This window comes from Bubalus kerabau, chromosome 12 (genome assembly GCF_029407905.1).
Source record: "Bubalus kerabau isolate K-KA32 ecotype Philippines breed swamp buffalo chromosome 12, PCC_UOA_SB_1v2, whole genome shotgun sequence".
In the NCBI taxonomy this organism is placed as follows: domain Eukaryota; kingdom Metazoa; phylum Chordata; class Mammalia; order Artiodactyla; family Bovidae; genus Bubalus; species Bubalus kerabau.
This window is the reverse complement of record NC_073635.1, coordinates 36,147,525-36,159,637: the sequence shown is the minus strand read 5'-3', so window position 1 is coordinate 36,159,637 and position 12,113 is coordinate 36,147,525.

Sequence of the window (12,113 nt, the reverse complement as noted above, 5' to 3'; positions counted from 1 at the left end):
GGTACAGGTCTCAGAAGAAGGAGAGAGCAGAAACAAAGGTCTCGGCAGACGGAAATTTAAGGCAGGTGGAGAACCGGCTCAGGCAATCTGGTGCTGTTGAGTCAACCCTGGTGAGTGGTGGTGGAGGGAGGGGGTGGGAAATGGGCTGGAGATATATTTGGGAGCTTTTGCAGGAGGTAAGGTTGGAGGTGAGACGTCTGCAGGGCGATGGAAGGCATCTTGGTGCCCTTGGTTCACAGGACAAAAGGGTGGAGCATGGTCTACATCTACAATGAAAGATGACTTCAAGGCAAAACAAGATCTTAAGTCTGCCCACCCTGTCTCTCTTTTATTTTGCATACATGAGACTTCTTGCTGTATTCATGGGTCACAAAAGTTATGATCCGCATCACAAAATCCAAGTTTTCATTTTCACTCTTCCAACCATTTGCTGGACATTTTCCCATTGGTCTCTTGATGAGCTTTGAAAGTCAAAAGGAGAAATACTTAGTGAGAACTTAGGACAGGCCAGGTGTGTCACGCTCTCCAGCAGCACTTAATTTGTTCAATATTATTGGAAACCCAGATACTCTCAGCTCTGGGGACACGACAAAGACAGCAAACATCACTGTGGTGCTGTGCTCAGTCCGACTCTTTTCCACTCCATGGGCTGCAGCCCACCAAGAATACTGGAGCAGGTTGCCGCTTCCTACTCCAGGAGATCTTCCCAACGTGGACCCAAGGATCAAACCCATGTCTCTTAAGTCTCCTGCATTGGCAGGCGGATTCTTTACCACTAGTGCCACCTGGGAATCCCCCCAAAGGAAAGACACTACAGCTCCTTGAGCTCTTATCATAGAAGGAGTATGACCTGGTTGGTCCAGGAAATGTGGGAAGCACTTTAGCTGAGATGCCAAAGTGGAGAAGAAATTAACAAGAAGAAACGGGAAAGTGTCGGAGAGCCAGTGAGCTGCATATACAAAGGCCCTGTGTGGGGAAGAACAGGACCCAGAATCTCAAATTCCCAGAGAATGGAATGCAGAGATACAGGGAGAGATGGGAGGTGAGGAGGAGGAGGAGGGCACCTGGGGCCTTTAAGGGCATTTTAAGGATTTAAGTCTTAATACTCAGAACAGTAGGAGTCATGGCGGTGGGGGGTGGGGGGAAGTAGAGGAATGGCAGGGTCCGGATCAGCTGTGGAGTGGCTGGGAGCTGGGAGGAAGGAGGGGGATGGGCCAGAAGGTTACTAGCTGTAGAGGGAGGTGATGGGTTTAAGCCAAGATGGTAACAATGGACTAGGGGAAAGTGGCCAAAATGGGGAAATAATAGTGGTAACACTTTGAGATCTCAGTGGATTTGTTTCTGGAGGTATCTTCTGAGCTGGAGCAGAGTGGATGGACGGAGACCTTAGGAAGACCACGGTGAACACGAATCTGTAGCCAAGGTGCTCTAAGTCGACCGCAGATGCTATGGGTGAGGTGTGGAGGAAGGGGCCTGACGCTGAGGAAATGCACCGTCCACGGTGAGTCTGCACAGGAAACAGATCAGCTGCAGGGGCCCGAGAGAAAATACGGCTTCTCAGAAACAGAAGGAAGAGTGCTTCAAGGAGGGAGGGATCAACCACGGTGCAAGCGGCTAGGAAGCAAGTAAAAGGAAACACCCGCTGGATTGAAGCCCTGCAGCCACCGGAGCCTGGAGCCCACTGGATGGAGAAGGTGGGAGGCGTTGTGGCCAAGAACCAAGAAAGCTCTGGGACCTGCTGCTGGAAAGGGGAGGGCAGGAACAGTGCAGCAGCTGGAGGAGGAGGAGGCCACTGCTGTCGGAAGGTAAACAGCACAGGTTGTGGCCTGAAGAAGCCTCCACTCATTCCATGACAGGAAGCTAGGTCAGAAGACGCCCCCTGCACCTCTGGAAGCTCTCGGCCTGCACCTAGCAGGAAAACAGGGTCCTGGGTCCCACAGACCCAGAGAGCCACGCAGAAGGATGGGAAGCAGACTCTCCCTGGAGGCTCCAGGACGAAGGCCATCCTGCCAACGCCTGGGTTTTAGCTGCTGAGGTGGCACTTGGATTTCTGGCCTCCACAACTGGAAGACGGTAAACCTGTGATGCTTCAGCTGCTGGTGGGGGCGTCACGGCAGCAGGAAAGAAACCATCACACGCCCCGCCGGGGCCTGGCTCTGTGGTGGCGTCTCCCAGAAGCCATCCTGGAGGATCTCCGCTGGGAATGACCCCTTTCCTTTCCTGTGAACTCCCAGCAGCACCGGCTGAGGAGTGGTCATTCGAAGACTCGTCCTGTTTCTCCGGTGAGTCTGGCTCTCTGAGGGCCCAGGGTCTAGATAGGTACAGCAGCTACAATACTATCTGGCCCGCAGCCGGGTACACAGAAGTCACCCGCTAACTTTTTTACATAATAAACAAGCATGTGGCGTCCCGTGGAGATGGCAAAAACGAAATAACCACAGTAAGGGGGCCCTCCTCACCTGATTGCCCTCAAGTTGAAATAGAATCTCTCTGAAATTAGAAACCATTCCTTTGTCAGTGGCCCCAAAATCATTGGAATATTTTCTGTTAACAGGAAATATTATTCTTGTCATGTAAGTAGTTTTAATTAGTTCTAATTCATGGGCTTTCCTCAGAAGAGGACCTTGGAACTTTAAGGAATTAATAATAAATAAGAATGGATAGAGAGACACTATCTCTTGTAAATGGCTGCTGACAACCAAGGAATTCTTTTTCTCAGCACTGCTGATAATAATAAGCTACATTCACACCAAACAGGACTTGGCTTATTATGAAGGACTACGTCTGCATTTTAATGTTTTTCTTCCAGGGTGGAATGATGATGGAGGGAAGAAGATGATGGTGAATGGAAGTTTTATTTACATCTAGAAAGAGAAAAAAAAGCTTTTAAACAAAGGTTACCCCCAGATCAAGGGGCAGGTGCACACCCATCTATTCAACACACAACTGAAAGTGTGGAGAGGTGAAGCATTGTGATGATCCCTGTGATGAACGTGTAACGACTCTAGTACTGAACAAAGCTGCAGAAATCTGGAGACACTTTAGATGAAATCTGGCCAGGAAGGGAAGAAGTGGCAGGAGACAGAGGGAGAAGCCAAGAAGCATGGCCGGTGGGGCGGAAGCTGGGAGGGGGATGTCTGTGAGCGGCTGCAGGCCGGGAACACGGAACGCCGTGGAACACGCTCTCCAAACACAGGCTGCTGGACACAGCCCCTACCACATACTGCACACATTTATCAGTCTCTTCTCCAGACTACTTTTTGATCACTAAGTACAAGAAAAACAGTGCAGGATCGCAAAGCCCAGATCCTTTTCATCAGCGGGCCCAAGACATCCGGCCTGGTCCTCGCCTATGGTCTCTTAGGAGGCCATATCTGGCCCCTTCGGGGCTGCAGGTCCACATCACTGATAACCACTGAGTACTTGTGCATGCATGCGTTGGAGAAGGAAATGGCAACCCACTCCAGTATTCGTGCCTAGAGAATCCCAGGGACAGAGAAGCCTGGTGACGCAGCAGCAGCAGCACTTGTGCTTTATTTAGAGGGAAGCCAGGAGCGGAAAAACCCTTAAGGTTCACAAGACTGAATCTCCCTTGGTGGAATTTCAGGAATCATAAATATTTTTTTGTTCATTCATCCACCATATGTGTGTTGAATTCCAGGCACAGTGCTGGGTGTTGAGGTCATGACGGTGAGCAAACCAGACCAGACGGGACCCTGTCGGCATGGAATTTATAGCCTCCAGGAGGCAAACTTCCCACCGAATCACCTGGGGCTGGCCTTCCCCAGGAAGGGGCCCCTGCACGCTGAGGGACGATGGTAGCCAGTCGGGCACAGAGTGGGCACAGAGCCCCAGGCCTGAGGGGCAGGGTGTCTGGGAAGAGTTCACTGCTCACAGCCCTCCTCTTGGCGGCACTGACAGGGCCCCCACTGAGGATGAGTAAGGGCGGGGACTTGTCCCAAGGTGCTTTTGCAGAGCAGCGCTGTAGTAACTGAGCTGCGTGTTTAGCTGGAGGGGCTAGGGGCACGTGATGGCCTAGGTCCCTCTCACGTCTCCCGTGAGCCTCAGCAGCAGACCCAGTGGCCACAAAAATGTTTTCATTTTCTTAAAATCAAAAGAAAAGTGTGAATGTACTAACATTGAGTGTGTAACAGCCAGTCCAGTCTGGATTATACACAGGTATAGACAGCATTTTAATTTTCATGGAGGAAGGGGACCATGAAGGCAGCACTCATCACACAGCCCTGGAAGTGCTGGTGGAGGAGGGCAGGGGTGGCTGGGCCCCGGGACTGGTAAGGCCTGTGGCTCAGCTACCGAGGGCAGCGGGATCACTGAGAAGGTCCACATGGAGTGGGGACAGCAGATGGCGGGGCTCGGGGAGAGGCGGTCAGCCAGCAGGGTGGCTCTGAGGCCAGACACGTAAGCATATGGATTGCAGCCCACCCTAAGGATCTCATTGCAACTTGACTTCCTCCATGAAGATCCTCTCTCCAAATGGGGCCACAGCCCAAGGTCCTGGAGGTGGGGCTCCAGCGGGAGTTCTGGAGGATGGAGACTCACCCGGTCTGGGGCCAGGGCTCATCGAGCCCACCACCTGTTCTTCCATGATCCATGAGATAAGAACACTGTTGGCATTTGCAAATGATGAGGGAAAATCAGAAAAAAGTATTTCATGACTCAAGAGAATCACATGCAATCTGTGTCTCAGTGCCTGTGAGCAAAGCTTTTGGTGGACGTGACATGCATCCACTCGCACGCTGTCTGTGTTGCTCTTACCCTGAAGCAGCTGCAGGCTCAGGAAGTCTGATGGGGGGCGGTGGGGGAGCGGGCTGTTGAGAAGGCATGGACCCAGCTCAGCCTCAGGTTAGGCTGGAGGGACACGGACAGAGACATAGATTGCCCCCCCTCAACCAAACAGGTACCTGCAAGGACCACTAGGTGAGGCCCCAGCATGAGGGAGACTCGCCTAGATGGTCACAGAGTCAAAACGCTTTCTCAAAGTGTTTTTTTAAGAAAACACTTTGCTGATGAAACAAAACCCATCTGGAAACCAAACGTAGGCGGATTTGCTCACTGGAGCAGCAGGTGCATGGAGGCCAGGGAAGAAGGAGGCAGCAGACAACCAGAGTCCCCCTGACCAGTTGTGGGCACCCCTTCCACTTGTGGCCTGTAGCTCCTCAGGCTCTGTCGTCTCCCTGGGGTGCCCATTCCCGCCCTAGTGGAGCTGAGGGCAGGTGGGAAGAGCCTTCCCCGAGCACCGGGGATGCGAGGCCCCTAGGATGCAGGCAAGGTGGGCGTGCGGAGGACCTGCAGGTACTGGTGTGGGAGCGGGGCGATGGGCAGGTACAGGTGTACCTGGTGGATTGGGGCCCAGGCAGCCATGCACAGATAACAGAGCAGTGGACTAGCGGGTCCCCTCCCGTGATCCCCTTCACCCTCGGCCTGCAGTGACCCCACCCTCGGGCAGCTTGGGACAGACAGACCCTCCTTGCACTGCTCTGCCACCTATTCCAGGCTTCTGTCTGAGACTTGTCTTCTGGCCCCGCTTCTGAGGCTCCTGGAAAAGGCGGGGCAGATGGGTGGGTAGATGGAGGTTGTGGAAGGAGAGGCCTTACAGCACTGTCGCCCACAGGGCTGGACCCTCTCAACCTGAGCCCCATCCTCTGCGCCTGGAACAGGGACTGGCACATGGGCAGTGATTAATAAATGCAAGAGAACATTAAAGTTAACTGCTGTCAAAAGGGTGATTTTGGGTGCCCAGGAATGCTATGTGTAAGCTGTATTTCGATTTATTTCCCATATGGCTTTGATCCTTAATTCTTTTTCCTACTCACTACTCTGAAAGTTCCATCCTCCTGATCTTAAATCAGCTCCCCATCCTGCCACGTCCTCCAGGAAGCCTTCCCTCATCTCGGCTTGCAAGCACACAATGTCTGGTCCAAGAGGCAGCCAAAGGTACTGGAGAAACCCAACCAGTCTTTGGAGCCAGTTCATCTGGTTACTTGTGAGATTGTGACCAGGTTTCTAATAACTTTACAGAGCCCTGGTTTCTGCCTTCACAGAGCAGGGATTCATGTCTGTCCCACATGAATCATGAGGACCCAGTGAGAGAGACAGTGAAGTCTCCAGCATATGGTAGGTGCTCCTCCAAACTTTTATCTGAGGAAAAATTCTGAAGAGCTGGAGCTCACCAAATATTAAGAGGGAAAAGAAAGTTTTATTTAGACGAAACGGTAAAGCTCATAATCTTTCTGTCAGTTTTCCACCTAATGATTAATGTCAAATCTGGGGAGGGAAATGAATTTCTACGGAAGATAACAGCACCATCTGCTCCCAGTTACAGCCTGTAGCTACGTGTTCCTAGGAATCAAGATCAGAAAATCTAAAGAAGTCATTTATGATGATTCTGTGACCAGCATCCTGGAGATAGTGAATTTTGTTTTGTAGAACGATCTAGCCATATTAAATTTTATGGGCTAGACATACTGAAAAAAAGTAGAAGAATTTGGGGACTTTGAATGGAATTTCCCTAACCTCAGGAAGGAACACCATAGGGCAAACACCATGAAGGCCAGCCGTGGAGTTAATTCTAAGCCATTTTAAGGCCTGACGAGTATTTTATTTGGCAAGAGCAGAGTGGTGTGTTATCGGGTGGGAGGGGGTCTCTGAAATTCAGGGTTCTGGTACAGGGATAGTCCTAGTTTTCCTTGAATGATGTTATACAAAGAGAAGAATGTGGGATGTACAGGTTAGAGCTGGAAATATGCAGATGGCTTTGCTGACATGCATAGGTATTATGTCACGACTCCACCTTTGAGTTTGTATTTACACTCATTGCATAATTAGCTGAACTGATCAAAGTTGAGCCCTGTCATTTTTCTCACATACACACACACACACACACATACACACACACGCACATGAGGTGGCTCAGTCTCAAGAGCGGCCGCTGGTTCAGAGGGTTAGGACTGCGAGGCCACACCCCGTTGGCCTGTGTCAGTGAAAGACTCAGGAAGTTGCAACGAGGGGTAAAGAGCGACAGTCCAGTGATTTCAGCTCCTTTCCCGAGTGGAGTGGTTCCTCCCCCTAGGAGGAAGGCACAGGGAATTTGCCGTCTCCCTTCCAGGAAGCGGCTCTCCTGTCTAAGAAGCTGATCTCAAGGGCCATAGGGGCCGGCCGGGCACAGCCCTGAGAATCCCCTGGCAGCACTGGGCGTGACTGTGCAGTGAAGTCATGGCACGAAAGCGCGCAGGCAGGCACAGTGGGCCAAACACTGACGCTCGGACTGCGGTCGTGTGAAAAACAAGTGCTCGCGTCTGCTCAGCTGAGAACACATTTCACGCGTGAATTTCACGCGTGAAGTCGACTGCTGAACGCTGAGCACAGTCCGGGGGCCACACATCACTGTGTTGTTTAAAAGGCCCAGGATCCCACAGTCACGTACCATTCAGTTTCCTCTGGTGCACTGCTGACCATGGCAGGACAGGCCTGCACGCCAGCTGAGCACGTCTGTGCCAAGGGGCTCAAGGAGAGCGGACAGAAGGGCCGATGAGAGACCCCTGCATGGGAGAGGAATCCTAATGCGAGGCGATTCATGGAGCAGCGTCACCACGGAAGTTCAAAGCGATGGCCCAGCAGAGCAAGGCTGAGAGTTCAGGGGGCGTTGCAGCTGGGATCTGAGGCTCACACACGGGCCCCTGTGGAGAGCACAGATGGGGTACCGGGGGCAGGGGGTGGGGTGCCCCATGGAAGGCTGTGTGGTTTAAACACAGGCATGGGGGCTTAGAAACACAATTCTAATATCGTTACCAAGAATTAGGCTCAGAGAGCTTACCACTTCACCCCTCAAATCTGGAAGGCAGAATTAAATATTTTTTCTTATTGTATTCTAACAAAGATATCTGCTCCTACTGAACTGTTGTTTCCATGTAAAAAATAAACACACACGCAAAAAATGGTTTGTGTGACTTTGCACAGTTGACTGACATTTAGTTTGAAGACAATTTATTCTTAAACATTTACTTAATAGGACAAAAGGCATTAACAAGTGGATACTGGTTTTAAAACACGATTGGTCCTTTATGCTTTACTTCACAGCCTTTTCTTGGTGGAAGTGGGGTAGATGAGCAGAAATTGGTGAAATTTAACATACTCAAACAACCAAAATACCCACTGATGAATGCATTTCACAGAGAGGAAAGAAGGCTCAGAGACCTCAGTTTGCCCCTGATCTCCTGGTTACTACGCAGCTAAGCCAGGTTTCAAATGCAGATGTGGTGCCTGGTGCACCGTACCCAGAGCGTGCTGGCCAGCAAGGGCCTGTCTTCTCAGTGTCTTTAGGAGGCCTAACAGGGCTCTCCTCCCCGTCCTCCTCTCAATAAACAATCGTCTTCCTACTGAGCTTGAAACAGCTTCCAGGTGGGTTTTACAGCCAGCAAAGCCAGGCTGTCCATTGCATTTCTGAACAGCGGGCCAGGTTGAGCTTCACGGAAGACTGTGGTCCATTCGCGGTGCATCTGCTCTTGTTCCGGTGCCACTGAAGAGCCCGAGGCTCTCACCCAAGTGAGGACTCTGAAGATGATTATTTTTAGGAGCAAAGGCTGTCTCCATGATGATGAAATGCCAGCATGTCCCCAGGCCCGGGGGTGGAGGGCCCTGGACCACTGACGGAGGGCAGGAGCCGGTTCTTCAGCCAGCACCGTCGCCACCTGCACTTTGCCATCCCCCTCCCGCCAGCTCCTCTGAGTTCCCAGTAATTGTTGAAGTCCCACTGGCACAGCCCTGAGAGTGGGGTTGTGTGTAAGGGATGGGTTTCCAACCCTTACATGTTTCAGAAATAAATAACATCTCTCAATCTGGCTAAGCAAGATTTTTTTCTTCTTCACCTTTTCTGAGCCAAGAGCCTCTGTAATAATCTAGGGAAGCCAGTGGACTTCTCAGATTATTTTCTAGGGCATAAAATAAAATACATATGATTCCAAAGCAACCTAGTTTTATTGAAATACAGTGATCAAATATTATAGCCATCTGGCGATATAGTAATACGTGTTTTTTTATTCATGCATTAAAATCTATTGGCAGACCTAACAACTTCCCTAGTTTTGAGGCAGTGGTGACCATAAGTGGTCTTTCAACTCTAGGGGCTTCCCTGGTGGCTCAGTGGTAAAGAATCCGCCTGTCATTGCAGGAGACACGGGTTCCATCCCTGATCTGAGAAGACCCCTCATGCCGTGGAGCAGTTAACTTAGCCTGTGCACCACAACTACTGAGCCTGGGCTCTAGAGCCTGGGCGCTGCAATGACTGAACTACGGAAGCCTGAGCACCGCAGAGCCCATGCTCCACAACACGAGAAGCCACTGCAGCGACAAGCCTGCGCGCTGTAACTGGAGAGGAGCCCCTGCTCACCGAAACTAGACTTAAACTGAAGAAAGTAGGGAAAACCACTAGACCATTCAGGTATGATCTAAATTAAATCCCTTATGACTATACAGTGGAAGTGACAAATAGATTCAAGAAATTAGACCTGATAGACAGAGTGCCTGAAGAACTATGGATGGAGGTTTGTGACATTATACAGGAGGCAGGGATCAAGACCATCCCCAAGAAGAAGAAATGCAAAAAGGCAAAATGGTTGTCTGAGGAGGCCTTACAAAAAACCGAGAAAAGAAGAGAAGTGAAAGGCAAAGGAGAAAAGGAAAGATATACCCATTTCAATGCAGAGTTCCAAAGAATAGCAAAGAGAGATAAGAACCTTCCTCAGTGATCAATGCAAAGAAAGGGAGGAAAGCAATAGAATGGGAAAGACTAGAGATCTCTTCAAGAAAATTAGAGATACCATGGGAACATTTCATGGAAAGATGGGCACAATAAACAATAGAAATGGTATAGACCTAATAGCAGCAGAAGATATTAAAAAGAGGTGGCAAGAATACACAGAAGAACTATACAAAAAAGATCTTAATGACCTAGATAACCTCGATGGTGTGATCACTCACCTAGAGCCAGACATCCTGGAATGCAAAGTCAGTGGGCCTTAGGAAGCATCACTACGAACAAAGGTAGTGGAGGTGATGGAATTTCAGCTGAGCTATTTGAAATCCTAAAAGATTATGCTGTGAAAGTGCTGCATTCAATATGCCAGCAAGTTTGGAAAACTCAGCAGTAGCCACAGGACTGGAAAAGGTCAGTTTTCACTGCAGTCCCTAAGAAAGGCAATGCCAAAGAATGTTCAAACTACTGCACAATTGCACTCATCTCACACACTAGCAAAGTAATATTCAAAATTCTCCAAGCTAGGCTTCAACAGTACTTGAACCGTGAAGTTCCAGATGTTCAAGCTGGATTTAGAAAAGGCAGAGGAACCAGAGATCAAATTGCCAACATCTGTTGGGTCATAGAAAAAGCAAGAGAATTCCAGAAAAACATCTACTTCTGCTTCATTGACTACACTAAAGCCTTTGACTGTGTGGATCACAACAAACTGTGGAAAATTCTTAAAACGATGGAAATATCAGACCACCTTACCTGCCTCCTGAGAAATCTGTATGCAGGTCAAGAAGCAACAGTTAGAATTGGACATGGAACAACAGACTGGTTCCAAATTGGGAAAGAGTATGGCAAGGCTGTACACTGTCATCTTGCTTGTTTAACTTATATGCAGAGTACATCATGCGAAATGCCAGACTGGATGAAGCACAAGCTGGAATCAAGACTGCAGGGAGAAATATCAATAACCTCAGATATGCAGATGACACCACCCTTATGGCAGAAAACAAAGAGGAACTAAAGAGCCTCTTGATGAAAGTGAAAAAGTAGAGTGAAAAAGATGGCTTAAAACTCACATTCTAAAAACTAAGATCATGGCACTCGGTCCCATCACTTCATGGCAAATAGATGGAGAAACAATGGAAACAGTGACAGACTTTATTTTCTTGGGCTCCAAAATCACTGCAGATGGTGACTGCAGCCATGAAATTAAAAGACACTTGCTGCTTAGAAGAAAAGCTATGACCAACCTAGACAGCATATTAAAAAGCTGAGACATTACTTTGCCACAAAGGTCTGTCTAGTCAAAGCTATGGTTTTTCCAATAGTCTTGTATGGATGTGAGAGTTGGACCATGAAGAAAGCTGAGCACCAAAGAATTGCTGCTTTTGAACTGTGGTGTTGGAGAAGACTCTTCAGAGTCCCTTGGACAGCACAAAGATCAAACCAGTCAATCCTAAAGGAAATCAGTCCTGAGTATTCATTGGAAGGACTGATGCTGAAGCTGAAACCCCAGTACTTTGGCCACCTGATGTGAAGAACTGATTCATTGGAAAAGACCCTGATGCTGGGAAAGATAGAAGACAGGAGGAGAAGGGGACTAAGGAGGATGAGATGGTTGGACGGCATCACTGACTTGATGGACATGAGTTTGAGTAAACTCTGGGAGTTGATGAGGGACAGGGAGGACTGGCGTGCTGCAGTCCATGGGGTAGCAAAGAGTTGGACATGACTGAGCGCCTGAACTGAACTGAACTGCAACTAGATAAAGTCCGTGCAGCAACGAAGACCCAGCACAGCTTAAAATAAATACATTTATTTTTTAAAACAGAATAACTAAAAAATCATCATGTGATATGAAAATGTCTGATTCCTACTGGAGACAGAGACACAGGTCTGCTAACCTGTCTGTGCTATGCTGCCCACATTCACCACAGAAGGAGCTAAGTTTCAGTTGCAAGTTGGAGAAGATAAAGACACAACTCTTCCCCATCCAAGTTCACAAGCCTCTTGAATTTCATCCACAAACTCTGGGATCTGTGACAACCAGGTGAAGAGCCCTACACAAGGGGCCAGCCTGGAAGAGGCATTATTAATGTAGAATTAAATGTCAAGTCTGATCATAATATGGGCTTCCCTGGTGGCTCAGAGGTAAAGAACCCGCCTGCAATGCAGGAGCCACAGGAGATGCAGGTTCAATCCCTGGGTCAGGAAGATCCCCTGGAGAAGGGAATGGCAACCCACTCCAGTGTTCTTGCCTAGAGAATCCCATGGACAGAGGAGCCTAATGGGCTACAGTCCGTAGGGTCTTAAAGAATCAGACAGGACTGAAGTGACTTAGCATGCA